Below are 25,295 nucleotides of genomic sequence, written 5' to 3' on the forward strand. Positions count from 1 at the left end.
GGGCAGAACCCACTAATTAACCTGCTTGCTCTCTCAACATCCAGCTAAGAGACAGTAAATGCATTTTAAAACAAACAAATCCACAAAATAAAGGAAAAGGGGAGAAGGTTAGAAAAACATTCAGTAGCTTGGAGCAGAAGAACAAGCAGATCTAAACAACCAGAAGCCTGAGCCGGGAGGGGAGCAGGCACCGGGAGGCAGAGGGGAGTCGGGCCTGAGAACCAGACACCTGGCTCGGCCTGCCTGTGTCCACACAGCCAGGAGGCTGCCCGGCCCCGGGCCCGCTGAACGCTGAGAAGGAGGATACCGTGAGTCTCTGGACTCGGGACCGCCAGGCCCAGTACAGGTACCTTACTAAAGATAAGGGGCTCCATAAAAGTTGGCTAGTATAGTTCCTGTTGAGAACCCCGGCCTTCTTCCCTAACTCAGCCCGGATGAGGATGAACTTGTCGATGACGATGATGATACCCTGTAACATCTAGTTAGTAGTTTTCATTCCAGGGGCTTTTCTAAGGGCTTTATGTACATTAACTCATTTAGTCCTTGCATCGATGCTATTGTTAGTCTCCTCCTGCCCTCCATTTTATATCAGAGGAAACTGAGGTACAGAGAGATGGTTACTTTGCCAAGGTCCCACACTACGAGCTGGAAGGAGGTTTTAGTTCGGGCCAATGACAGGCAGGATGATGATACTCAGGGGGTGGGGCTTCCGGTTCTCCTGCGGATCAAGCCAGCCTGGCAGACGGGAGATGGAGTTGCCGGCATTACCGATTCCCCCGTGAAACGGCTCAGCCAGCTTGCCTCACAAATGGCCTACGGTCCACCAGCTGCCCCTCTGTGCTCAGCACTGATGGCGTTATCTAGTGTCACCTCTGAGACATATGCAGACAGCAAAGGATCACCAGATACAGGAGGAAAGCCTTCAATGAAACATAAAAAGAGAAAGGAGGGAGGGAGGGGGAAAAAGAAAAGAAAAAAAGAGGGAGGGAGAAAGAAGAGAAGGAAAGCAGAAGAAGCAGACTTTGTGGGGAGATGAAAACATTTTATTTTATTTTTTAAATGTTTTATTTATTTTTAGAAAGAGGGGTAGGGAGAGAGAAAGAGAGGGCAAGAAACATCGATGCAAGAGAGAAACATCCATTAGGCATGCGCCCTGACCGGGAATTGAACTGAAGACCTCAGCTTTGCAGGACAGGACCTGACAAGCCACGCTGCTCAGGGGAAATGAAGAATTTCTAAAATTCCCACTAATCCACAGAGGGAACAGTGTCATGAAATTTCAGACATTAGAAACCAAGACATTACCCTACAACCATCTGAGAGGAGAGGAGAGAAAAGAGAAGAGGAAAAACACTTCCTGTATCAGTTATCTGTTGCTGCATAAAAAGTTAATCCTCAGTGCAGTGGGATAAAGCAGCAATTCATCATCCCGCACGTCTCTGAGGGTCAGGAACGCGGGAGCGGCTCTGCTGGCGGCACAGGCTCTGGTCTCTCGGGAGGGTACGGCCAAGCTGGAGGCTGCAGTTGATGAAATGCCTAGTGTGTCTGAAGATATTTAGAGAAGGTTTTAGACAAGGCAAAGAGTTTAGAGATGAAGTGTTGTTAGAATCAAAGAAGACTAAAAGAAAAAAAAGCAAAATATTTTATTCTAAGGTGCAGTATAAAACGAAAAGCAAGAAAGTAGCCGGAGCCAAGGCAGCCCACGGCGGCCATGGTTGTACCACTGTCACGGCCATGGTGGTCTTGGCACAGTCACGGTACAGACCCTGACTACCAAGCTAAGCAGTTTACGTGTGTGGATGTGGTGTTCGGGGAGAGGCTTATGGGAGAGCTAAGTGCTCACCTTCCCTCACTGTAACCGAGATGACTAAAGAGGAGAAATCAAGGAAGCATTATAGAGATGTTATTTAGACATCTAGACATAAGATTTTAAAAGCACAGTTGAAAGGAGAGAGAGAGATAACCTCTGGATACACAGTTCCTCTCAACTGTCTTTAAGAAGTGATTGCTAATATGTGGGTCTTGGGAATCTGAGAGTTCACACCCGCTACTGCAAGCTGGCTCGGGAAGCCAGACTCAGGGAGTTCCCGGTGCTTCTCGCCCCCCTGTGTTTGCAGCCTGGGGTGGCACATTCCCGCGCTGTGTAAGGCTGATCCGCAGGGCGGGTGGGACTTGCAGGAATAAGGAACTGTTACTTCTGAGGCTGAGTCAGAAAGAACCTGGCACTGTCTCTCTCAGGTCACTCACTCTGAGGGACACCAGTTGCCATGTCATGAGGATACTGAAGCGGGTCACATGGTGAAGAAGTGACAGATGAACAAAACACCACCAAACAAAAGCAGACATGGAAACAGATGTGGCGTTGATACTTGTCAGAGGGGAGGGAGATGAGGGGCAGGCAGAACACGTGCAGGGGAGTAGAGTCACTAATATTGTGATGAGCTCACACGGTGACAGATGGTCACTAGACTAAGTGAGGTGAGTGCGTTGCAAGGCGTAGAATTTAGTCACTGTCCTGTACACCTGCAACTAATACAATGTTGTACACCAAGTACACTGAAACATTAACAGTTCAGGACTCACTGGTTTGGGGAATCCACTCTCCCCAGATGACACGCAGGGCTACAATTAGGAAGTGGTTCCGGGGCAAAGGGCAAATTCAGGGCCCTCTTGGGAAGACGTGGTATAAAGATGATGTTGAAGGTGTAGCTATACAATCTTTTGTTTAGACCTTAGAAATATCTACAGTGGTGCCTCAGACAGTCATTCAAACAATAGGGCTTCTAAGAAGGTTAATGTTGTCCCTCAGCAGTTTCAGTAAAACCCCAGGTAAAAAAAAGCTTCTCATGGAGAGATGTGAAAGGTGGCGTTTTCTCTCGAAACAAACTCCAGTGAGATTCACAGGAGACTCACAGTGTTTGGGGGGGATCAATACTAGCACATATGCTTATCAGCTTGGACTGTAAGGGGCAGAGACAATACGAAAGCAAAAAATCTCCATGTATCCCCAGTGTTCCACCGGCAAAAATCAGACTAAGAAAACGGCAGCTGGACACGCAAGCTATCTTTTACACAAAAAGGAACAGCGATTCCGAGGCGTAACCAAGAGCCCAGAGGTCGATCCAAAAGCCGTGAGGGATTATTCCCACTCCCGAAGCCCTAGAAGGATCTGGTGAGCTGGGCCTGCTGCGTTTCAGGGTTCCTATGGCCCAGCGCCTCCTAGGTGCTTTGCGCCTGGCCCTTTAAAAGCAGGAGTGTCTACAGCAGTTACCCTGTGCTTGTCCCGCCGTCCCACACGTGGGAGGAAGATGATTTACCGCTTTCGTGCACAGTGTTTCAGTCGAGAGGAATGGAACTGACAAGCTGTGCTTAAGGAATTACACTTGGACGTGACTTAGATGACAAGATTCCAGACTTTGAGCTGATGATGCTAATGGGATGCCACCTGGCGGGGTGTCTTTGAGGAAGGGATGTACTTTGCATGTGGATCATCAAGGCACAAGGGGGACTGGGTCAGCCAGCCTCCGCAGTAGCACCCATGATTCTCGCCTCCCGGTGTTCACGCCGGTTTTCAGTGTAGGTTTCCTGTCACACTGAACAGGGTCAACCTGTATAACCAATGGGATATTGCACGAATGTTGGAATCTGACTTCTCGGAGTAGAACGGGAAGGTCCCTGAGGTCTCTCTCTGACCACCCACCGTGCGGGGAGTCCCTGCCCTGTTGTGAACCCAGGAGTCATTCCATGACAGGGTCTGTGCGGCGAGAAACTGCACCCTCTGCTGACAGCTAGGACTGCCCGGGTCCCTCAGTCCACCGTTAAGTATCCCACGACCCCAGCCACCACGCTGACTGAGCCAGAACCACCCGGGGAAGCCACTCAGAACTCCTGCCATGAAGACGTGAGACAATAAAGGTGACCATTGCTTTAAGCCACACAGTTTAATGTAACTCTTATACAGCCATAGAAAACTAATAGGAGACAGGATGAGTAAGTGAAGACGAAGCCCTATGATATCATTACAAATATTGTTGCAGAAGAAGACAGTGTGTCTTGGGGAAATATTTTAAAATGTGAGCAGTGTGATCTCCTAACAGCGTAGAGCAGCCTGTCCACACGGGTGTGCGATACATACACACGCACAAACTATATATCATGCATGGAGTATGTATATGGAGGGTCCGTCTTTCAATATGTAACATATAAACATATCAATTACATATAAACACAACATAAACGTTAACAGGGTTTATTGCTGCCCCATGTTGCTACCCGTGACAGATTGATTACCTTCTTCTCTGTGTCTTCATCTTTGATTTCCCACATTGATTTTACAGTAGTTATGCTATGCAATTCGATTATAATTCTGTATTGACTGCATTAAAAATAAAAAATGGGGCTGGTGCCAGGAACTAGCAGACAGGGCACAGGCGTGTCTGCGCTGATATCTCCTTCTCCCAGTGGGGTCGAAAGCCCGCTGTCGCTTTTCAGTGGTTTGAGGATCGGCCGCGGGAACGTGAAATTCTCTCTCTCCAGACTTGGAACCGATAAGGAGTCCGAGCGGGCCGGGTGTTTGATAGCATCTTTTCGCAAGCCCCGCCGTATTAGCATACAAATGGACATACAAGATGTAGGAACTGTTTCTCAGGTGATAATTCGGAGGAGAACACAAAGGCACCGATTTGAAAGGATCGATTTCGGCGGCTCCGCGGCGTCAGATGTGCAGAGGGCGCGGGGTTCTTTGCAGCAGGCCAAGTGAAAGAGCGCAGGTTTGGTTCACACAGAGACGGCGCTTTCTGGTTTGGGGAACCTCTCACCGCAGAGGAGTATCAAATGGCCCCTGGGACACTAAGCCGAGAAGCAAAGGTTTCGGGCTGTATAAAGTTACACAAGTTATTTGGCACCAATCTGAAGCTGGGGCACCCGCTGTGGTTCCTGCTGTGAGAACCCCTGACAGAGAGGGTGGCCTAAGCGGGGAGTTTGGGCGGAGCGACAATCACACAAGAGCCGTGGGTGAGGCTTGCTGGGCGACCTCCTGCAAATCCGTCGTCTCTTAGCTGAAAAATGAAAACACGGGTGCTTCCAGGAAAAATGGTATCTGTAGCACTGTGAGAAACCATAAAGTGCTAGGAAAATACAAAATACTACGTCGCCGCTGTTATGAGTACTGCTGCTGCCGTCAGTACCATCATTTTCTGAATTCGCAGAGAAATGTTCAGTGCAGGAGTTTTCGGAATACACCATTTTCATCATCAGAAAGATGAGCTTTTCCTCCTTTGAGCCTGTGAGTTGTTCCACATGCAAATCACACGAAAAATGTGCATCTTTTAAAGCATTATATTTCCCTTCCCTGTTATAGCCTAGCCCTTCAATTAGGCTTTTAAAAAACCACAGCATTCCATCATGAAGATGGGCTAATATTTATTTATCTCCTTGCCTTGCTCGTTAAAACGAAGTAGAGGAATAAAATGAGTACAAACCCACAGTCATAAATGGAGGCCATCAGCCGCTTAGAGACGCCAACAAATTTCCATACGATATAAATCACGAGGTGGTGCTGCCTAGGAAAGGGTGCCCAGGCGGGGCAGCATCAAACAGGGCGGGAGGGGGCAAAGGAGCCCCGTGGAAGCAGGCGCCCCTCGGCTCTGCGGCGCTGTGCCAAGCCTGGGGCCTGGGCAACGTCGTGTGTGGCAGAATGAGGGCGCTCTTGCTACGGGACAGCGACTGAAGGCTTGTGTGTGGAAGCCTGGGCTGCCATCCGTGCCCCCAAGCACTGAACCCTCTGCAGCTCCGCGTCACCTGAGCAGGGCAAAAAATAAAAGCCAAAACCAAATGCCGTGGAACGGAAGGGGGGCGCCCTCTGTCAACGGAGGGAACTGAACCATCTGGAGGGAACGAGGGCGTCCGGTCTGGGTGCGGGCGCCTGAAGCAATGCTGCCGAGATCCTGGCGTGGGAGGGGCTCTGGCACAGTGGCCGGCCCCAGTCTGTCACGCAGCACCAGGCCTGCCCGACGTGGACCCGGTCCCCCCTTCCTGCACTTTCTTCTTATCCCTCTGAAGCCCAAACAGACCACCAATGGCTTCCTGACATTAAAGGACCATCTGAAATGTGAACGAGACATTCACAAAACAAAATAACAGGGCCTCGAGGAAAACCAAGAGTTTAGGAGAAGATAACATCCAAACAAAAGAGAATCTGGGTCATATTTTATACATAAGACAGGAGAGGGGTAGCATGGCCACAGGACAATGAGAGAGAAAGGAAGCAGTCTTGGAAATTAAAGCTATTGTTGCCCAAATAACCGTTCGGTCTGGAGGCTAGGTGTCCAACGGGAAGCTTATCTCCCAGGAACGAAGTCAAAAAGTCAGAGGTAGAGAAGGGGGACAGCAGGAACAATGGGGAGAGGGACAGTCATCCGACACTAACGGCAGCACATCCCAGCATGGACAGGAACAAACCTTAAGTTCAAGGAGACCACGAGAGTAAGTGGCCGTAACAGTAATAACAGCTAAAGGTCATCGAGGACCTACTATGTGCCAGGCGCTACTTTCCAAACTTTTATGTGGAGTGGCTTATTTAATCCTTTCAATAATTCTAAGAGGTAAGAGTCCATTTTTCTCCCCATTTTACAGCTGAGAAAACGGGGACACTGACTGGGTAAGACACCTGCCCAAGCTAGCAACTGGGACAACGGGAACTTACACTCGGGCACGCGTGACCTGCGCTCTTGACTAGATTAGTAACTATTGCTCCTAGAACAGCCTCACGTAGACAATGCATTTTGAAATTTAACAAGACTGAGGATAAGGAGAATATTCCAAAATCTTCCACGGGGGGAAAAATGAAAGGCTACCACAAAAAGAATAAAATTCAGATGGATATTAGATCACTCTCAATGTCCTATAAAATTAAAAGAAGACCAGGATGAAGCGATAATTTTCAACTTTTGAGGAAAAACTAATTTTATCCTACAACTCCATCTGCAAATTATTAGTCAACTCTGAGGACAAAACGAAGATGTTTTTGGACCTACGAGGGTTTAGAAAGTCTACCTCAGCATCCTCTCCGTGAGAGATGCTTACGGACCGACCGCTCCAGTGCATGAGGAGTCGAGTTAGAAGGCACACGCCGGGCTCGGGCAACACTGAGCACAACTAGAAGAAAGACTGCGGACGGGGAGTCGCGATCATGCAGGACATCGTAGAGACGGGAGCAGGAAAGGGAGAAGGAAGAGTCTCTGGGAGAACGGGACCCAGAAACTACGAGGGGTTGAGAGACAATACTTGGAGAGGTAGAGAAATGTTTAGGGTGAGATAAAGTCAGACAATTAAAAAAGAAGAGAGAACAAGTCCAAAGTTGGAGGGGAGGAAGCTACTTAAAACAAAGGAAATGTAAGCAAGGTGGACTATTTGTCATGATGCTGAAAATCTATGTACTGAGCAGAGTTAATTAGTGTCATTGGGAGTTTCTTGCTGTGAAAGTAGCTCAAGTTCAGAGAACACTCAAGCAGGAGAACACTGGCAGCTGAAGGGCCACAGCTGCAAAAGGAAGGGCGTGGGTAAAACCTTAAGGTAAAAGCTTCCTCCTGTAGAGAGAGATACGATCTCAAAGGCATCAAAAAAAAAGAAGATACAGTGTGAAAGTAACAGAGACAGGAGCTAACAGGGACATATCTGTTATGTCCATCTGTCCGGAGTCTCAGGAAAAAGTCACCTTTTCTCTGGAAAGTTCTGGCAGCTGAAGTGAGAGAACGAACAGAGGCAGCTCTACTCTCCGGGAAATGGAGGGTCAGGCACAGGGCCAAGGCCAAGGGAATTTCTAGAATGACGAAGCTGGGAAAGCCCAGGTCGACGGCTCAGGAGCGGGTGCAGAGAGTCCCAGCAGATTGGGAGGGGACAGCAGCCCCACTTCCAAGACGGAAATGGAGCTGCGAGGCCACCCGCTGTGCCTGGACACGTGGAGATTTACCATGACAGATGAGAGTTGCAGTTTGAATTGCTGCCTACATAGAAAACGGAGGAGAAAATGAAGGGCAATTATAAACTTCACGGAAAACAAATTTTCTTCCCAGACAAGAAGTTGAATCATGACTAGCTTGTCAATAACACGTATACTCTCATAGTAACGGAAACCCTGAAGAGTCATTTCACAAAACTGCTCATAGAATCACTTTGGAAGAACTGAGGCAGTGAGCGTGTGTGTGGGTGTGTTTGGGGGGTGGGGGGCAGGAGAATCCAACCTCTGAATGCTCACCTTTCACTGCAGGGACGCAAACATCAACATGTAAAACTCCCAGATACCAAAACCATACTACAGGCGTGGTTTCCGGACACAGGGAGGTAAGTACAGTGAGGAAGGAGTAGGAAGCTGATGTCTTTCCTTTCAAGCCACAGAGAATCATCCGACTTTAACACACTACATACATGAACCCTAAAAGAAAAAGTTAGATTACAAATTGTGAAATGATTCTGTGGATGTCCCCTGGCCCTGGCAGGGCTCCGCTGCCGAGGGGCTCAGCCAAGGGCAGCCTTGAAACCGGCGCAGGCCTCATTAGGTGAAGTCCCCTCTAACTGCTCTGTCCCCGAGATAATTACTGGACACTGTGCCTCACGCTGACCTCAATTAGACATGTCCTTCCTTCCAGGGTCATGACTGCTGGGCAGCAGTTCAGCCAGAAAACCAGTGAACATTCTAGAAGAAACGTAGGCCCAGTCTAACCACGGGCATGAAAATGCAGCTCTGGGTGGCTTCTCCCCAAAGCTTAATTACGGAGGCAACTCCTGCAATTCGGTCCCTGAGAAAATACACTCCGCGATGCCATTGTCAATTGGAGGGGCCATGGGGTGGAGAGGGGACTTTACCATCTTCGATGAGTACAAGAGACCCGCCAGTTCCGGTGGGTCCCTCCATCTCCCAGGGTGGTGGCCGTGAAAAGGAAGCGGGACAAACACCGTCTGGAGAGCCCTGCCGCTCTCTAAAGAGCTGACAGCAGGTGCGGGGGGCTGAAGCCCCTTTCCGGCTAAAGCACCTCCTTCACACGTGAGTCTTGGCAGGGATGCAAGAAATGTGCAAATCTGGCACCTGCTCCTCCTCCTGGGGTAGCAACCACCGCCCACCACGCCCGGCAGGTAGAAGTGTGTCAAATGCACTGTGGCTCTTAGAGAGAAAAGGCTTGCCCAGTGTGTGTGGTAATGCGGACACGTGTCCGCAGTCACGGTGAAGGAGCGCAAGCCCCCCGTCCATTTACGTTTTCTGTTAGGAGCGACCTGGCAGCTAGAGGGAAGGCATTTTTAGACTGTGCACTTCATTGGCATTTTAAACACTTCCAACCGTGAATGCATGGGGCAGCACTGAAAATGGAGATTTTACAGACTTCCGGCAGGCACAGCCAGACATCTCAGTCGAAGGCAGCACTTTCCTGAATTATTCTTTGTGATGGGGACGCACTGTGGTCTTGGGTTGAGCCTGGAAATCTACCTCCATCTGGTTTGAAGGCAAAGCCAAAGGGGAAAAAGGGGGTGGGGGGAGAAGAGATGGAGAGGGAAGGTGGTAAAAAAGGAGGGAGGGGGAGAAGAGATAAGAAAGGGAGGAAAGGGGAGGGGAAAAAAATCTCTGTTCCAGAGTAGTTCAGTGAACTGACACGTACCTCCCATCAAAAGTTCACCCTTTACAAGGGCACCAAAACAAATAATGAGGCAAGAAAAAAAATCTCCATTCCCCACAGGCACTAACTCTTAACATTTCCACTCACAGCCTCCAACTTAACAGCATCTAGCAATTTTCCATAATCTTGGTAATGGCCAAGACACTGAAACATGCAGTGGCAGCAAACAAAAACACGCCGTTATCCGTGCTCAGGTGCAACCTCACCGCACAAAGAATTTTCTGCAGGGCCTGAGAAAATTGCCTTAGGTCTTGTAAACTGCTGAAACGTGATTTCCCCCCCTCTTTTCATCCAGCTGGTAGTGGGCTCAAACCAGTGACAGCTCAGAGAGGGACCCGACCCCGCTGGGGTCCCCGCTGGGTCCCAGATCATTGAAGGCGATAAGCAGTGGCTTGTAGGTGGTGTTGCCGCTCGCATCACAGCTCTGAGGCCCGAAGGGCAAGTTCCATGGGGAACCTGCTTTGCAGCTGTCACTCTCCTGGCTGCAAGCTCTGGCACCATCACCACGGATATCAAAGGACTTGTAGGGTGTGGAGGACTTTTCACGAGTGAACGCTGCCTCAAGTCTTGTTCTGTCAGCAAGATGTCGTGCACCCCCTGAGGAGCCCTGTGGGTTGACTCTGGGAGGAGGCTGGTGCCCACAGGTGGGCACTGCAAACCTGGGGCCCACCTGCCCCCCAGGCAACACACCAGGCACACAGCCCCAGGAGAGCCAGCGGCCGGGTGTCCCTGAGCCGAGTGGTCTTCTGTGACCCCTGGCGGCAAGACTGACTTTTTCCTTAGCCAACTACTGTCAGTTTTTGAACAGTAATCATTTCAAACAGCATCATGGAGAAGATCCAAATGCTTCCCTGCAATTTCCAAGTCTTCCAACTGCTTGTCTGGGAATTTTATGGGCAAGTTTCAGAGAGTGATCTAGAAACAGCTTGGCAGGAGAGCTAAACGGCCAGAGTGGCGCCCGGGGTGGGGAGCGATTTGGCAGTGCACAGATTCTTGGCGGCGATTGTCCAGGGCCGCGGGGACCATCCTAGCTGGGCTTGGGCATCTGCCCAGAATCGCTGAGTGCGGCCTCATTCACATGCCACTCATTGTTGGCAGGCGAGGTCCTAGAGGCCTCCGTCTCGGGCATCCTCTCTCCTCCACCACCTGCCGAGGGTTAGACAGGATGCCTTTTCCCCCGGGGAATGAGGGCATCTTCCCAGCCAGTTGCCCATCACCTGGGCAGGTGCAGGCCTGGCCTGCTTGTCCCGTAAAGTCATTGCGATGGTGGACACCGGGAGTAGCCCGGACCTTCTGGGGAGGACGGACACTGGTTTTAAGAGCCACAGGGAGGATGGGCTTAAAGACCTGCTACACACAATGAACACGTGGTAAAACTTACAGAGAAGAACTGGGTTACTACTTTTTAAAGTTGAAAAGGAAACAAGGGAAAGCAAAAAAAAAAAGAGGGGACTCCCTCCCTCCTTCACCAGAGCCCTAAGGCACGTGTACCATCAAGGAGGCGGCAGATGCTGTGCAAACATCTCCCCAGTGCGCCCCACTGAGGCATGTTCATCTTCCTACCTAACGAGATGCTCACGGACGATCATAATTATTTCACTGTCTCTGCGCCAGGCCCTACGCTGGGTGCCTTAGATTGCTGCATTTAATCCTTACCACAGGCACCTCAGATATATTATCAAATTTAATCCTCCTTTCATCCCAGTTTTTCAGATAAAGAAACGAAGGCTAAGATGAAACGGTTTGTCCAGAATCACACTCTCTAACTGACGGACTCCATTCCCCTCACAATACCTGCGCCCGCTTCTTTCTTCCTAAAAGGGACAAGTCAGCTCCGGTCTCGGAGGGCCAAGCAGAGAAGTCCTTCCAGGGAGTTTCCCACCCCGACAGGACAGCGGCCTGACTGGCGGGAGCTTTCTGTCCCTTGGCACTGGGTGGCTTTCAGTGGCCCCTGGCCTGGACCCCAACCCCGGTCCCTTAATGGGTCTGACGATCCGCCCCTCCTCCAGCCCTGACCCTCACAGACTCCCCAGCGGGGCCCACGGCAGCCACCACTAATGCTGTGGCCCATTAGAGACCCTTCCCACCTGGGCAGGGGATCGGCAGAGAGCAGCAACCTAGAGCTTCCTGTTTACAAACCGACTACAGACAAGGAACCAGGAGGCAGCCGCGGCGTCCGGGAGGCGTCTTTTGCGTGCCTGGGTCCTGCGTCAGGGCTGCGAAGGACGCTCAGGCAGTTTGGAGAATGCCTTCTGCCGATTTCTGTCCTACTTGCAGGACCAAGGAGGACATGGCTGCTGACACGCTATGTTTCAGCAAAACTTTCGTTCAGATGCTTTGCAGAAGTTTAATAATACCAATGCACCAGGCCCTGTGCTAGGACTCAATGAGCTGGAAGTGCATCATGTCATTTAGTTCCCTGGACGGTCTGTGAGGTGGCTGGGTGGCTCGGCAAGGCTGAAAAATATGACCGAGGTCACAGAAGGGCAGGCTGAGCCAAGGAGGACCCACTGTGCCCAGTGAGCCAGGGTCCCCAATAACACCACACCCTGCTTCCCCAGGGGAACACTTAATGCACACCCCGGCCACCCCGGAAACCTACACGCCAGCAATTTTACCTTCCCACTCTGCTCTGGTTACACGAAGAACCTCGTCCTGCTGCCCCCTTCCTCCCCTCAGCACCTCCTGCCCCTCTCCCTGTACCCTGCAAAGGCACCCAAAGACCGTCACTGCCTGGGTACCAGGCAGAACAGCACCGGCTTCCTACCTGGCCCCGAACCCAGTGTCTGTTAGCGGCTCTCTGACCTGAAAGCATCCCTTAGGGCATGTTCCCTCTCCCCGTGACTTCAACCCCCTCCCCAGACTTCAGCAAAATCACAGCAGATCCGTCCTTTCGGAGTCTCCTGAGCAGACTCCACCCTGATTCACACTGGCAAACCAACCCATGCACCAAACTGCAGGTACAGGCCTGCCTCCTTGAGTAGATGTCATTCCCATTTCATCAAAAGCAGCCCTCCTCATCTCTAAAAGTTAGGAATGGAAACAAACAAACAAAAAAACCAAAATGCCCCAGTCACCTGCTTAAATGAGACCTTGCTTCGTTCTGTCAGTTAATGAGAAATTACAACGGCGTCCGACTAGAACACTCAACACCGCAGAAGTGAACGCCCCAGAGACAGACCTTCACTGTCCAAGATGCTTGTAGACAGTATCACAGTCGTCAGCTTCAAGGGCCCCGGGTTTGTGAAATCTCTGGTCATGTGAATCTTGCTGTCCCCATAAACATTTCACATAGCGGGCTAATTTCTATTCCCTGGAGAGGCCCAGGCAGACAGACTGCATGTCCAGGGAGAATGTCAACTTCTAAGAAATACCCGGAGCCTCCCCAAGACTAAGAGCCAGATTCCAGCTATGTTGGCAGGCTTCACACCTGTGCAAATCCCTCACTGCACCTCAGAGCAGGAGATCACACGCTACTCTATCCTGCTTATTATCGAGGCAATGATGGCTGAGCAGGTGATGTGGGCGGGGCCCCTTGCAGGGAACCACAAGGGAGGCAGAGATGAACCGGGCAAGGGCCTGCCTCTATAGGTTGGTGCAAGAAAGATGATGATATCTAACATATACGGAGGGTCTGTGCGCACGTACATGTGGGCATGTGTGTGCATGCGTGCAGGTGGGACGCAGGACACTCCAAGGACAACTTTTTGGAGCATTTAATCTAAGACTTAAAACTATAGCTGGCTTTCCTAGTTTTCAAGTTCTCCTTTTTTATGGCTGTCGAAGTGTTTGTGCAGTTACTAACAATCGGTCTGGGGATGATGCACAGGGGATGAAGGCCGATGCTCTAAGGTACCACAAAGACAAAGGCCTGGACACCGGAAGGCCATGGAGGGTCATTTGGGAGAGAACTGATGTTGATATCCTGCTTTGAAAACAGAGTTATGAATTTGCACGTCTGTCCGCCAGCGGTATGGTTTGTGGGCACACCACCCAGAAAACTCGCAGCTCTCTACCACTGCTGACACTCACTGCTATGGAACTTTGATCCAACATGACGGCCGAGCTCACCTGAGCGGGGCCGGCCTGTTGGCTGAAGCACCAGCTCTGCTCCGTCCTGGCCGGGTGACCCCAGGCACGTCCCTCAATCTCCTTGAACTCAGTTTCCTCGCACTTGATCTGAGAACAGTAGTAGGGGTGCCTGCCTTATCCAGTTGTCAGGATGAAGTGAGATGACCCACCTGAAGGTGCCTTACAGGCCACCTGGCGAGTGGGAAACGTTCTGCAAACGTCTGCAGCGGTCCCGACATCCGGGGAGGGTCCATCTAGGCCATGTCCTCACAGAGCTGTTGACCTCGCCGTTTTGACCTGTGAGGTGCTTTTTGTTTTTTCTTTGTTAACCACATGTTTAATAACAACAGGCAGTGGTGCCCATATTCTATCCTTTTTCTTCATTTTACCACTTTGTATTATCCAGGATTGATCTTCTGCCAAGTAGAACCCCAGGCACAGAGGGGAGGAAATTGGCTTGGGTCCCATCCCTAGCTGGAGAGCAGTGACATCGGGCTAAGTCCTTGAACTTCTGACTTGAATATAATTCAGGCTTAATACAATCTATGAAATATCGTATTGTCACCCATGTACTAATTAGGATTCTTTTTGCAACAGAAGCAGAAATAAGAAATGTGTTGCTTCACGCAGTGAGGAGTCTGCACCAAGTTTCGATCGCAAAAAGGACGCAGGAGCCAAACAGTGTGATTAAGCTGGGTTCTTGTCGTCTTAGGCATCTCCTTGTGGCTTCGTCCTGAGGCTCCACGTGGGAGCAAATGGCTGCCTGTATCCCCAGGCCTCTGTTTCAAGAGGCATCCCGACTAAACCATCTTGGGCCCTGGTGCCCATCCGTGAATGCATCATGGTGGCCCGTGGTAGGATTGTGACAATTAGCCGGGCAGAGCCATAAGCTCACCCCTCAGCAAACCGCTGGAGAGGGGCTCAGGGACTCTGGCCAAGAACAGAGCCCATCCAAACCCCACCGGCTGAGCGTGGATGTGGCACTGGCCCCACAGAGGCCATTACGGGTTCTGGTGCTGGAAGGACAGGGAGAGACCCCAGGCAGGCCAGACTGACATTTGCCTGCTGAGGCACATTTTACAGAGTCAGTCAGCATAGCTCTCAGGGCTTCTGGAATAGTCAGGAGATAGCCAGCACTGGATAATGTAGGAGAAAATCATCTCCCAGATAATAGAAAATCATTTTCTTACTAGTAGTAGGTACCCTATTCTCAAGTAATTGGAACATAATAAACTATTCGGTGTCATGTCACAGGATGTCCTCGGCACCCTGACCCCAGGGTCGTCTTGGTGCACATCTGTTCCTACTGTGATGGGCCCGACCCCACCTCGGTGACAGGTAAAGAAGCACAACCAACTGGGGGGTCAGACGGGGGTGTGAGTAGGACCACCAAGGGCCCTGGAAACCACAAGTAGGGACAATGGAGTCGGTCAGGCTCCCTCACTGGACGTCCTGGTGACCATGACTCCTCAGTGTTCATTTAACCTTGAGCACGGGTGGCAAACACAAGGCCCGTGGGCCAGATCTGGGCCCCCACCTTGTTTTACCCGGCCCGGCACCTTATTTCTACCCGGCAGCAGTCTGAACTCTCGCTGCACAGTTAGGGAGTAGTTACAGGTATACAGTCCTAAAGTTACATTCAGCCCTTTGAAGGCAACCACAAGGCTGATGTGGCCCCCAGTGAAAATGAGTTTGACACCCCCCCCCGACCTTGAACAAGGGCCGCACACACCGAATCGAACTCTGTTATACAACCAGAAGGTCAGATATCAGCGCCCCGCCAGCTCCGTGTTTGCTTAGTGTGTAAGGGAGCAGGCACTTTCCGCCGGCGCCTGCGGGTCGCCCCACCCCGGAATAAAGGCATGTCAGACATCCCGCCGGCTCCGCGCATTTTCTTCTGGCTGCCTGAGTCCCACGTTAACCGGCCCGGCCTCGAATGCTGGCAGGACACCGTGTCACACAAAGACAGGTAAAGAAGCCAAGTGTGTCCATCGATTAGAGAAGACCAAGGGCAGACATGTTAACCATCAGAGGGAAGTGGACGGTTTTCAGTCTAGTTTCCCAACACGCACCACTCCTTTCTGTAGTAACAGCCCCTCGGTTTGGTCCTTGGGAGACAGACGCCTTCTTCCTTCACATTACACATAGTTAGAGCAGTTCCCATCACAGCTGAGAGGACACAGCCCCTGACCATGGTTTCAGCCAGTCTGTTCCATCCACTGTCCGGGCCCCAGGCCCCGGCTGGCAGATGGTCTTCGGACCCTTCAACCCGCCCTGCGATTTTGGCTGAGCTGGGTGGGGTGCTGCGTCCCTGGGACACTGGAGCATCAGTCCTCAAGCACTGGCCATGTTCCTTTGTGTTTTCTGAGGCCCCTCTCTGACCCCTGCACACATTCAGTGTGAGAGAAGGGAAGTAGGGAAAAGGAATAAAGGATCCCTAAGGAAAATCCTAAAGCAGTGGGGACAGGGGATGACCCACTGTCCTATCCTTCAGAGGAACAATTCTGAGACACAAACTAGACAATTTCTCAGAAGGTCCCCAGTGAGACAGAGATGTGTTTGTCCATGGCAATAACCAGTTCAATAATAACCTTTACTGCCTTCCCTTCTTCCATCGCTCACCTCCCAAATTAACTACCTGCACTCAAGTCTGAGCCTCAGGCTCTGTGGGTGGGTGGGGCCCAAGCTAAGTCATTGGGAAGTAAGTGTATTATTATTCAATCTGGGCCAATGAGAGAATTCCCCAAATCAAAAGGGATCCTTGGATCTGGTGTCATGAAAAAAAAAAAATGAGCCTGAATTTGTCAGAAGCCACTAAGCAAAGCCTGAGAATAGAGCCCACAAGGAGGAAATAGAGCTAAGATGGATCCTGGCAGTCCCCTTTGTACCCTGGATCAAGCCACACCTGAAGCCCATCCTATCTAGCATCTTAAAAGTTATGTCCCTTTTAGCTTAATTAGTTTGAAGATTTTTCCCCTACCACTTTCAACCAAAAGATTCTTAACTAAAACCACAAAGAAGTGAGCTTCAAACTGTTAGCACTAACAATCAAAAAGCTGCCTGAAAAAGTGTTGAGCTCCTCATGACTGGAGAGATTTGAGTAGAACACAATCAAATATACATCAGAGGTGCCAGGGAAGGCTTCCCTTCCACACTGAACTAGTTTGAGGCATTTGGGAGGCAAAACTGGACAAATTCTAAGATCTTTTTAAACTCCATAGTATCTGATTGACTAAAAAACATGAATAAATTGGTGCAAAGCTATCTGGCTGAGACCAAGTGACCACGTTTCTTTTTTTAACGTTCCTTATTGGTCACACCATCACACTGCCATTCTTCATTGTCAATAAGAAATGACATTTCATTGCTGAGTCACTGTTTCTCCTGACCTCTCCTTACCCTCGGGCAATTTGGACTGCTGATACTTATTTAAAGATTTTTTGTTCAGATCTGCATAAATCTCCATTCTCTGATTATATCATAGGGTTGAGAGGACAACCAGCATGCAAAGCATTAATTAAGGACCCTCCCCCCCCAAAAAAAGATGCTTTCACTGAGGAAGAATGGGCCAACCCCAGAGGCAGCAAAATAGGGGCTCGCAGCCTCTGGCTACTGGAGTAATAATTGCAAACCAGGGCTTTCCCTGGGGTAAGCCTGGTCATCACCGTGATGGCGGGAAGTTCAGGTGCCTTACACACAGGCTCCCCAGTCCCCCCAAAGGCCTGCTCCATGACACAAACTACATTAATATTTATTTTGCAGGATTAGCATGCATTCACCAAATGAGTAAGGCAGCAGGAAATAACTGGTCTCAGATTTTTTTTTAATTTAAAAAAAAAAAAGACAGACCTGTTAGTGAAAAATATACAGAGGCTCTTGTGGGGTTTTTTAATTTATTTTAATTGTTGTTCAAGTACAGTTTTCTGTCTTTTACTCCCATCCCAGCTCACCCCCACAGTGCTTCCCCCACCCCCCTATTTCCACCCGCCTTAGTTTTTGTCCATATGTCCTTTATACTTATTCCTGTAAACCCTTCTTCCCCTTTTCCCCTGAAATTCTCTCCCCTCTTCCCTCTCATCCCTGTCAGCCTGTTCTGTATTTCAGTGTCTTTGATTATATTTTGCTTGCTTGTTTGTTTTGTTGCTTAGCTTCCTGTTAAAGGTAAGATCATATGGTATTTGTCTTTCACCACCTGGCTTATTTTACTCAGCATAATGCTTTCCAGTTCCATCCATGTTGTTGCAAAGGGTAGGAGCTCCTTCTTTCTTTCTGCTGCATAGAATTCCATTGTGTAAATGTACCATAGTTTTTGGATCCATTCATTTACCGATGGGCACCTAGGTTGCTTCCAACTCTTGGCTATTGTAAATTGTGCTGCTATGAACATTGGGGTGCGCATAGGTTCTTTTGGATTGGTGTTTCAGGGTTCTTAGGGTATAATCCTAGCAGTGGAATTGCTGGGTCAAAAGGCAAATCCATTTTTAGTTTTCTGAGAAAATTCCATACTATTTCCCATAATGGTTGTACCAGACTGCAATCCCACCAACAGTGAACTAGGGTCCCCTTTCCTCTACAACCTTTCCAACACTTGTTTGTTGCTTGGTTTATGATGGCCATCCTGACCGATGTAAAGTGGTATCTCACTGTGGTTTTAATTTGCATCTCTCTGATAGCTAGCGGTATTGAGCATCTTTTCATGTGTCTCTGGAGTCTCTGTATGTCCTCCTTGGAGAAGTGTCTGTTCAAGTCCTTTGCCTACTTTTTAATTGGGTTGCTTGTCTTTTTAGAGTGGAGTCATGTAAGTTCCTTGTATATTTTGGAGATTAAACCCTTGTCTGACGTATCATTGGCAAGTATGTTTTCCCATACAGTTGGTTCTCTTTTTAATACTGTTTCCTGCAGCCGTGCAGAAGCTTTTTATTTTGATGAGAGGAGAGGCTCTTGTTTTAAAGGGCACCGTGCTACACTGCATACAGAATGGGCGGTCAGGCCCAGGTGGCTGGAGCAAATTCCATCGAGTTCCCACTGAAGGTTGGGCGGAGGGGCCCAGCCCCTTGTCCCCACATTTGGAAGGAGAGACCACAATGCTGTGCCCGGGGCTCCGAGAAGGAAGACGGAAAACGGGGGAACAGGTGATATTGCTTCCAACTCTTGGCCGAAGGAAAGAAAGCTTTCAATCAGAAGTCACTAATTCAGTTTTGGCCAGCAGAAAGAAAGTAAAAATAAGACACAGACTTCCTGACTGTCTTAAAATACAGTTGATATGGTTTCTGAGTCTGGCTCATTTAAAAAAGGAAGTCTCTCTTTTAAGCTATTACATGCACAGTGTGTTCACTCTATTCATTTTTTTTTCAATTATCTGCACACAAAATGTGACAAGGGCTGCCTCTCTTTTCTTTTTCTCATCTGCCAAGTCTCATCCACCAGGCAGCGGAAACGTGAAATGTTTTCCTTTGTGCAAAGGCCAGCACTTCAGTAAACTCACAAATGGATAAAAACGCACCTATTCTCTCTCTCCTTCTGCTCCCTCCCTTCTTGTCCAATGACGGACCTCCTTTTCCCGGGGTCGCTGGGAAAATGGAGAGGTTTGTAGCACCGTCACAAGGAGCCTGGAGAGGGTGGGAGATGTGCTCAGTGAGCTCCAACAAGGATGCCTCCCCCCCACCGAGGCTGCAGCCCCCCACTCAGCTCTGCGGAGACACTGCCCAGCTCTGCAGATGGACGGCCAGCCGAGGGCCGCCCCACATACCAATTCTCTCCTTGGAAAGTGGAGGGTCTGGGGAGAAGATGAGGCACATGGCTGTTTCCCCTTTCACGTCCCATTTGATCAGGCCTGATGCTTGAAGCAATTCCCCGAGACATGGCAGGTGAGTAAAAGAGCTGGCAACTTGGCTGGATTTTTAGAATCAGCAATGTGTCTGCTAAACAGGGCCACGGGGTATCAGGGGGACAGCAGAATGCAATACAGGGTCCCAAAGGCTGAAATGAGTCCAGGTTCTCTGTCATCTGGCCTCTAACTAAACATCCCTTTTCATGTCCTCCTTTCTGGGTACAGAGACCCATTCAACTTTGAACATGAACTCAATAAATTCAATTCCACAGGAAGGTCCCTACTGTGCACAGGGCTCGGTCCTGGGTGGTGGGTTAGGAAGAGAACAAAGCAAAGTCACTGCCTTTTAGGGGCCCCTGGTTTAGCAAGAGAATCAGGTACATTAGTAAATAATTCGGAAGCCAATGTGCCGGTGTTACCACTCGTTAGTTACCCCCCGGAAGAGGACATGGCTGAGTTCTAGGCATTTCTAGAAATACAACACGAGTCACATTTCTAGCACGTCAGGGCTCGTGCGCACTAAATCCATGCTCTAACAGGGATCTTCATGGACCCAATGATGAAAACTGAGATTTCCTGAGGCGGTAGCCAATCACAGCTTCTCCTCTGGGTAAGGCCCGTCTCACCTCTCCAAATGGCATCAATTCTGGGCCGAACTGTGTCCCCGACCAAAATCCACATGCTGACGTGACTGTACTTGGAAGTAGGGCCTTTAAAGAGGTGACTGGGTTAAAATGAGGCTATTTGGGTGGGTCCTAACCAAACCTGACTTGTCCTTGAAGGCGGAGGAGACTGGGACACACAGAGGACACTGGGAGTGTGCACACACAGAGGGACAGCCAGGTAAAGCGGCAGCGAGAGGGTGGCCATCTACGAGCCAAGGAAAAGAGGCCTCGGGAGAAACCAGCCTGCCAGCACCTTGACCTTGGACTTCACCCTCCCACTGTGAGACAATACACATCTGCCATTTAAGCGACCCTGTCTGTGATGCTGTCATGGGAGCCTGAGCAAATGAATCGGCATCGCTACCTCTCCCCACGCCTTCCACCCTGACGCCGAAGTCTGGAGTGGTCTAACCTCGCAGAGACCACTCCTTTCGGAGGTCTGACCCTCCCCGAGTTACTTCTCTGGACTCATCTCCTGCTACACTCTACACGCTTGGCTGCGGGCTGCTGGCTTCCCCGAGTGTGCCAGCCGTGCTCCATCCTCTGGAGCATCTGTGCTCCGGTAGCCCCGGGGCAAACTCCGTTTCACTCCCGCCTCCCTTTCTCAGGGCGGCCCAGTCTGACCCCTGCTGAAAACTGGAACCCCCTGGCCCTGGTCCCCTTAGCTTGTTCATCATTCTCTTCTCACAAGTTATCCCGTATTATCTGTGTGGGTGCTTCCCCCTGTTCTCTCCACACACACACACACACACACGCACGCACGCACGCACGCACGCACGTACACTGGAATGCTTCCTCCACCGGGGCAGGGGCCCTCTGGGTCCCCCTCACCGAGGTATCCTAGATGGTCCACCGGAGGCCCTCAACAAACATTCTTAAATGTCTTAAAAGAAGTATTTAGGAGGCATGGGGATTAAAAGCGTAGATTCTTGATCGAGATGGCCCACATTTGAATCCTGATTCTCCCTTTTCCTGATGGGGTCTCTCTGTGCTCCATTTTATCTTGTAAAATGGGACCCCTCCTTCTCTCCTGAAGTAATTCCTGCAGAAGTGTCATGCCTCACACTCCAGGCTGGTGTTTGCCAAACTAGAACGGGGGCTCCATTCATCTGGGTGACCAATCAGCTGACCGAGAAAGAGCTTTCTAAAAGCAGGTTTGCACGCCCTTGCCTGGTTCATCATTTAAAAAACCCAGCCATGCCCTGGCTGGTGTAGCTCAGTGGATTGAGTGCTGGCCTGTGAACCACATGGTCACAGTTTGATTCCCAGTCAGGGCACATGCCTGGGTTGCAGGCCAGTTCCCAGCAGGGGACCCACGAGAGGCAACCATACATTGAGACTTCTCTCCCTCTCTCCTTCCCTTCCCCTCTAAAGATAAATAAATTTTAAAAAAAAAGCACCACCGAACAGGGCTGCTGTGAAGATGACACTGTGTTCCACATGTAAACCCCACGGGACAGTGCCGGGCACATGGCAAGGACTCAGTGGCTCTTGACAATTATTACTATGTTTGTTGTTATGAGCCAGAGGCCAGGAACCAAGTCAGCACAGAGCTCGGTCTTACGCCAGGAACCAGGTGTGCGCACCACTGTCTGGCCTGGGAGTCGCTCCTGTCTGCCCAGGACAAATGTCATCCTTCAGTGTCAACGCCGCAGACATTTATAGGAACGCCCCGCAGCGTGTCCCGAACTAGACTGGACTCCCCCAACTAAAGCTAATCCGTCAAGTCAGTTAAATGGCTCTAGCCCTGCCTGCTGCTGGCTAATGGAAAGGCAGCTGAGTCTGTGGGGCCTAAGATGAACCAAGTGGAAGAGATGGAGAGAGAATCGTCCCCAAGCACATGGGTGACAAGGCTTGGGAGGAGCCTCATGTGTGATCCCTGAGCGATAGAGGGAAAGGTGACATTAGGACACGCCCCAGCCAGACGGCTGCAAACCCCAGACAACCCTTTGGTGTGTAAAACAACTAAGGTTGTGAGCGGGGAGTAATCACCCTGACACAGTCGGCTTTCAGCTCCTGCAGCCTCGGATGAGGGCGGAGACCCATCAGTGGGACAACCAGCGGTGGCTACACCCGAGCGTCCGAGCTGAGCTTGGGACTCTCAATGAGAGTCGGGGACAGGGAGAAAGGGGCTGCCTGCCACCCTGTCAACCTCTGGGCACACTGCCTCCTCACCGCGAAAACCCAAAGTCTGAGCCTGCAGGAAAGAAGACTTATAAACGGGGTTAAAGTCCAATGGTTTTCACTGGTGACTCATCTTACCTGGTGTTTGTCTCCAGGAAAGACTGGTTTTAGTAAAGGGGCTTCGACACTGGCGGACTTTATAAGGTTCCCTGTTGTGGGCACCTCTCTGGCTACCGGGCAAATCTAAGGTCAACTGTTTTCCCACAGGTGAAGCAGAAAAGCCAGAAAACCAATCTGCTGCATTAAAAAAAAAAGCAACCCTTATGATTTTGAGTCACATTTCAGGTCAGATATTTAATCAGCAGACAGAGGAACCCAGTGCCATTAACGCATTCCCAGCTCAGTCCCTAATGGTGGCTGTGCCCTAATGATCCATTTGTGCCCCTGGCACTTGGTTTTCCCACCTGTAAAATGGGGTCATTTGATCAGATGACCTCTGAGATCAAACATGCCCATGGATGTTCTGCTCTTAAGAAAAGACTGGCATCTATAGTCAGCACCTAAGGCAAAAATCACCCTTAGAAATTGCTTACTTTGCCCATTCGGTACCCTGGCTTTGGGTTTTATTTATTCAGCCCTCTGCATCCAATTTCATGCACTTCAAAATTTGAGAATCGCTGAGCAAGACAAAGAAAGGAGCCAAGGAAAAAGTCTGTAGGCTGGCACCCTGCCTTCAAACCACCCTGCCTGTGGGATCACCTCCCCCGCCCTGGGGGTGAAAAGGGGGCAGGGGAAGAATGAAGAGTGTGCACCTGCCTGACGGCGGGTCTGACCAGGGAGCCTCACCCCATGCTACAGATGTGTTCCTTGCTGTAAGGATTAAATGAGATCTTTCGTGTAAAATAGGGTCTTCACAGCCCAGGACCTGGTTCCTGGTGAGTAGGCAATACCTGTGGCATTGAATCTAAGGCTTGCATTTTCAATATTCTTTGGAAGCATCGTAGAGGAGAACGTGCCTGCCTATCTGCTAACCTTGCGAATTGGGTTTTCTGGTCGTGACCCCACCACACAGCTGTCCCGTGTGCGTCCTGCTCTCATGGCCTTGGCCCTGGGGAGAGGTTCCGAAGTCAGTGGAAGAGTGAGCCATGGAATTCCATGCTGAGCTCTTGTTTAGGAAACCTCTTTGGAAACTGGAAGAAAGTATACACCAAGGACAAGTTATTATTTCCATCCACCGGGCCAACGAGACAGGGCCGGGCCACCCACCCGGGCTGCTCATTAGCTAACATCGGAGTGCTGACCACGGCCGGGCGGTGGGCAGGGGTTGCCCTGCAAAGCCAGCTTCTTACAGCAACGAGGTGCCTGCCATCATCATCGCCAGAACTATTTGTTGGGGGAGCAAACACAAGTTAGGAAAGGCTTAGTGCCTTGGCCAACGTCGCTCCCTCCCAAGAGCAGAGCTGGGTTAAGTTGGTCTGAAGGAGAGACCATCTTTCTCCCCCACCTCCCCACACGCTGCTTGAGGCCTGCTGAGCCTCCTCCACACAAAGGAGCCACTAGGGATGGGGCTGTGTCCTCAAATTTGTACACTGAGGTCGTAACCCACAGTGGGAGGGTGTCTGGAGATGAGGCCTTGGGAAGTGATGAGGTTGGACGGGGTCACGAGGGCGCGGCCCTTCGATGAGATCAGTGGCTTCATAAAAAGAGGACAGGCCACCTGAGGGAGTGGCGAGAAGGCGGCCACCTACAAGCCAGGAAGAGAGTTGTCACCAGAAACGGAATCACTCAGAACCTTGATCTTAGACCCCCAGCCACCAGGACCGTGAGAAAGAAATGTTTTGTGTGAGCCCCCCAGTGTGGCACTTTGTCATGGCGGCCCAGCTGACTGAGAGGGACACCCACAGAGGCGAAACAGGAAGGGCAGCAGAGGGCGGGGGGTGTGTACCCGACAGACCTGGACGCCAGGACAGGACCTCCGGACGCTCACTGGGTGCACGGACCCACTGTCCCTGGGTCGCAGTTCCATCCTCCACGTGTGGGACTGATAATAGCACCGACATCGTGGAACAGTTGTGGGGACAAAGTTAGGCATTTTCTAGTCCAGAGTGAGCTCCCAGTAAATACTGGCTGAAAGAAACACTGATGCTGTGTCTAAACTGTCACCATTACCAGGGGTCACCATATTGAGAGTTTCTACTTAAATGACAAGCTGATGTCTGAAAAGGGAAATCCATCAAACCAATATCCTCGACATCAGTGGTAAATCGGAGAATGTGGCAGAAGAGAGGGGAGGGAAAGACCTTTGAGGACAGAGCAATACTCAGGGCACAGGCCCCATGTGATGGTGAAGGACAGGGTGCTGGGGGGCGGGGGCGACAGGAGGGGTTTAAGAGAGCTCCGGGCTCGAGAGGAGACAGTGGTGTCACACCTAAACCACCTCCTTCCCCGCACTGGAAATCGCCTGAGCCGTGTCCTGCCCCCAGCACCCTGAGTTAAAAGAGAGCCCCGGGTGGGTCCAGAGCCCTGCTCTAGGTTAGGGCAACCCCACCCCTGCCATGGAGCTGAAACATGACACTCTGAGTCACCCTGATGTGCCTCTACTTGGCCTTGGCTCCGAGAGACAGGTCCAAGTTCACAGCTGCTGCCTGCACTCCTGTGGCCTGGCACGCAGAGTTGGCAAGAGGCTGAGCCTAAGGTGGGACCCTGTCCTCAGAGCCAGTCCTCCCTCACTGAGGCCTCTGAGGATTCGCTGAGCTGTGAGAAGAGCGCCCTCCCCTGGTTATCCACTGACAGGTTCAAGGCCTCGACCAAAACCACTGAGGAAGGTTGCCCTTCTTCCCAAACCAGGGTGAGATTCAGGCAAATGCCTGTCCAGTCCAGGAGGTCTCAGGTCACTGGCCAATCGATGCCCCACTGTCTTCTTAGCTGTGTTCTTGTCTG

This window comes from Artibeus jamaicensis, unplaced genomic scaffold (assembly GCF_021234435.1).
Source record: "Artibeus jamaicensis isolate MK-2021 breed Jamaican fruit bat unplaced genomic scaffold, CSHL_Jam_final scaffold_847, whole genome shotgun sequence".
In the NCBI taxonomy this organism is placed as follows: domain Eukaryota; kingdom Metazoa; phylum Chordata; class Mammalia; order Chiroptera; family Phyllostomidae; genus Artibeus; species Artibeus jamaicensis.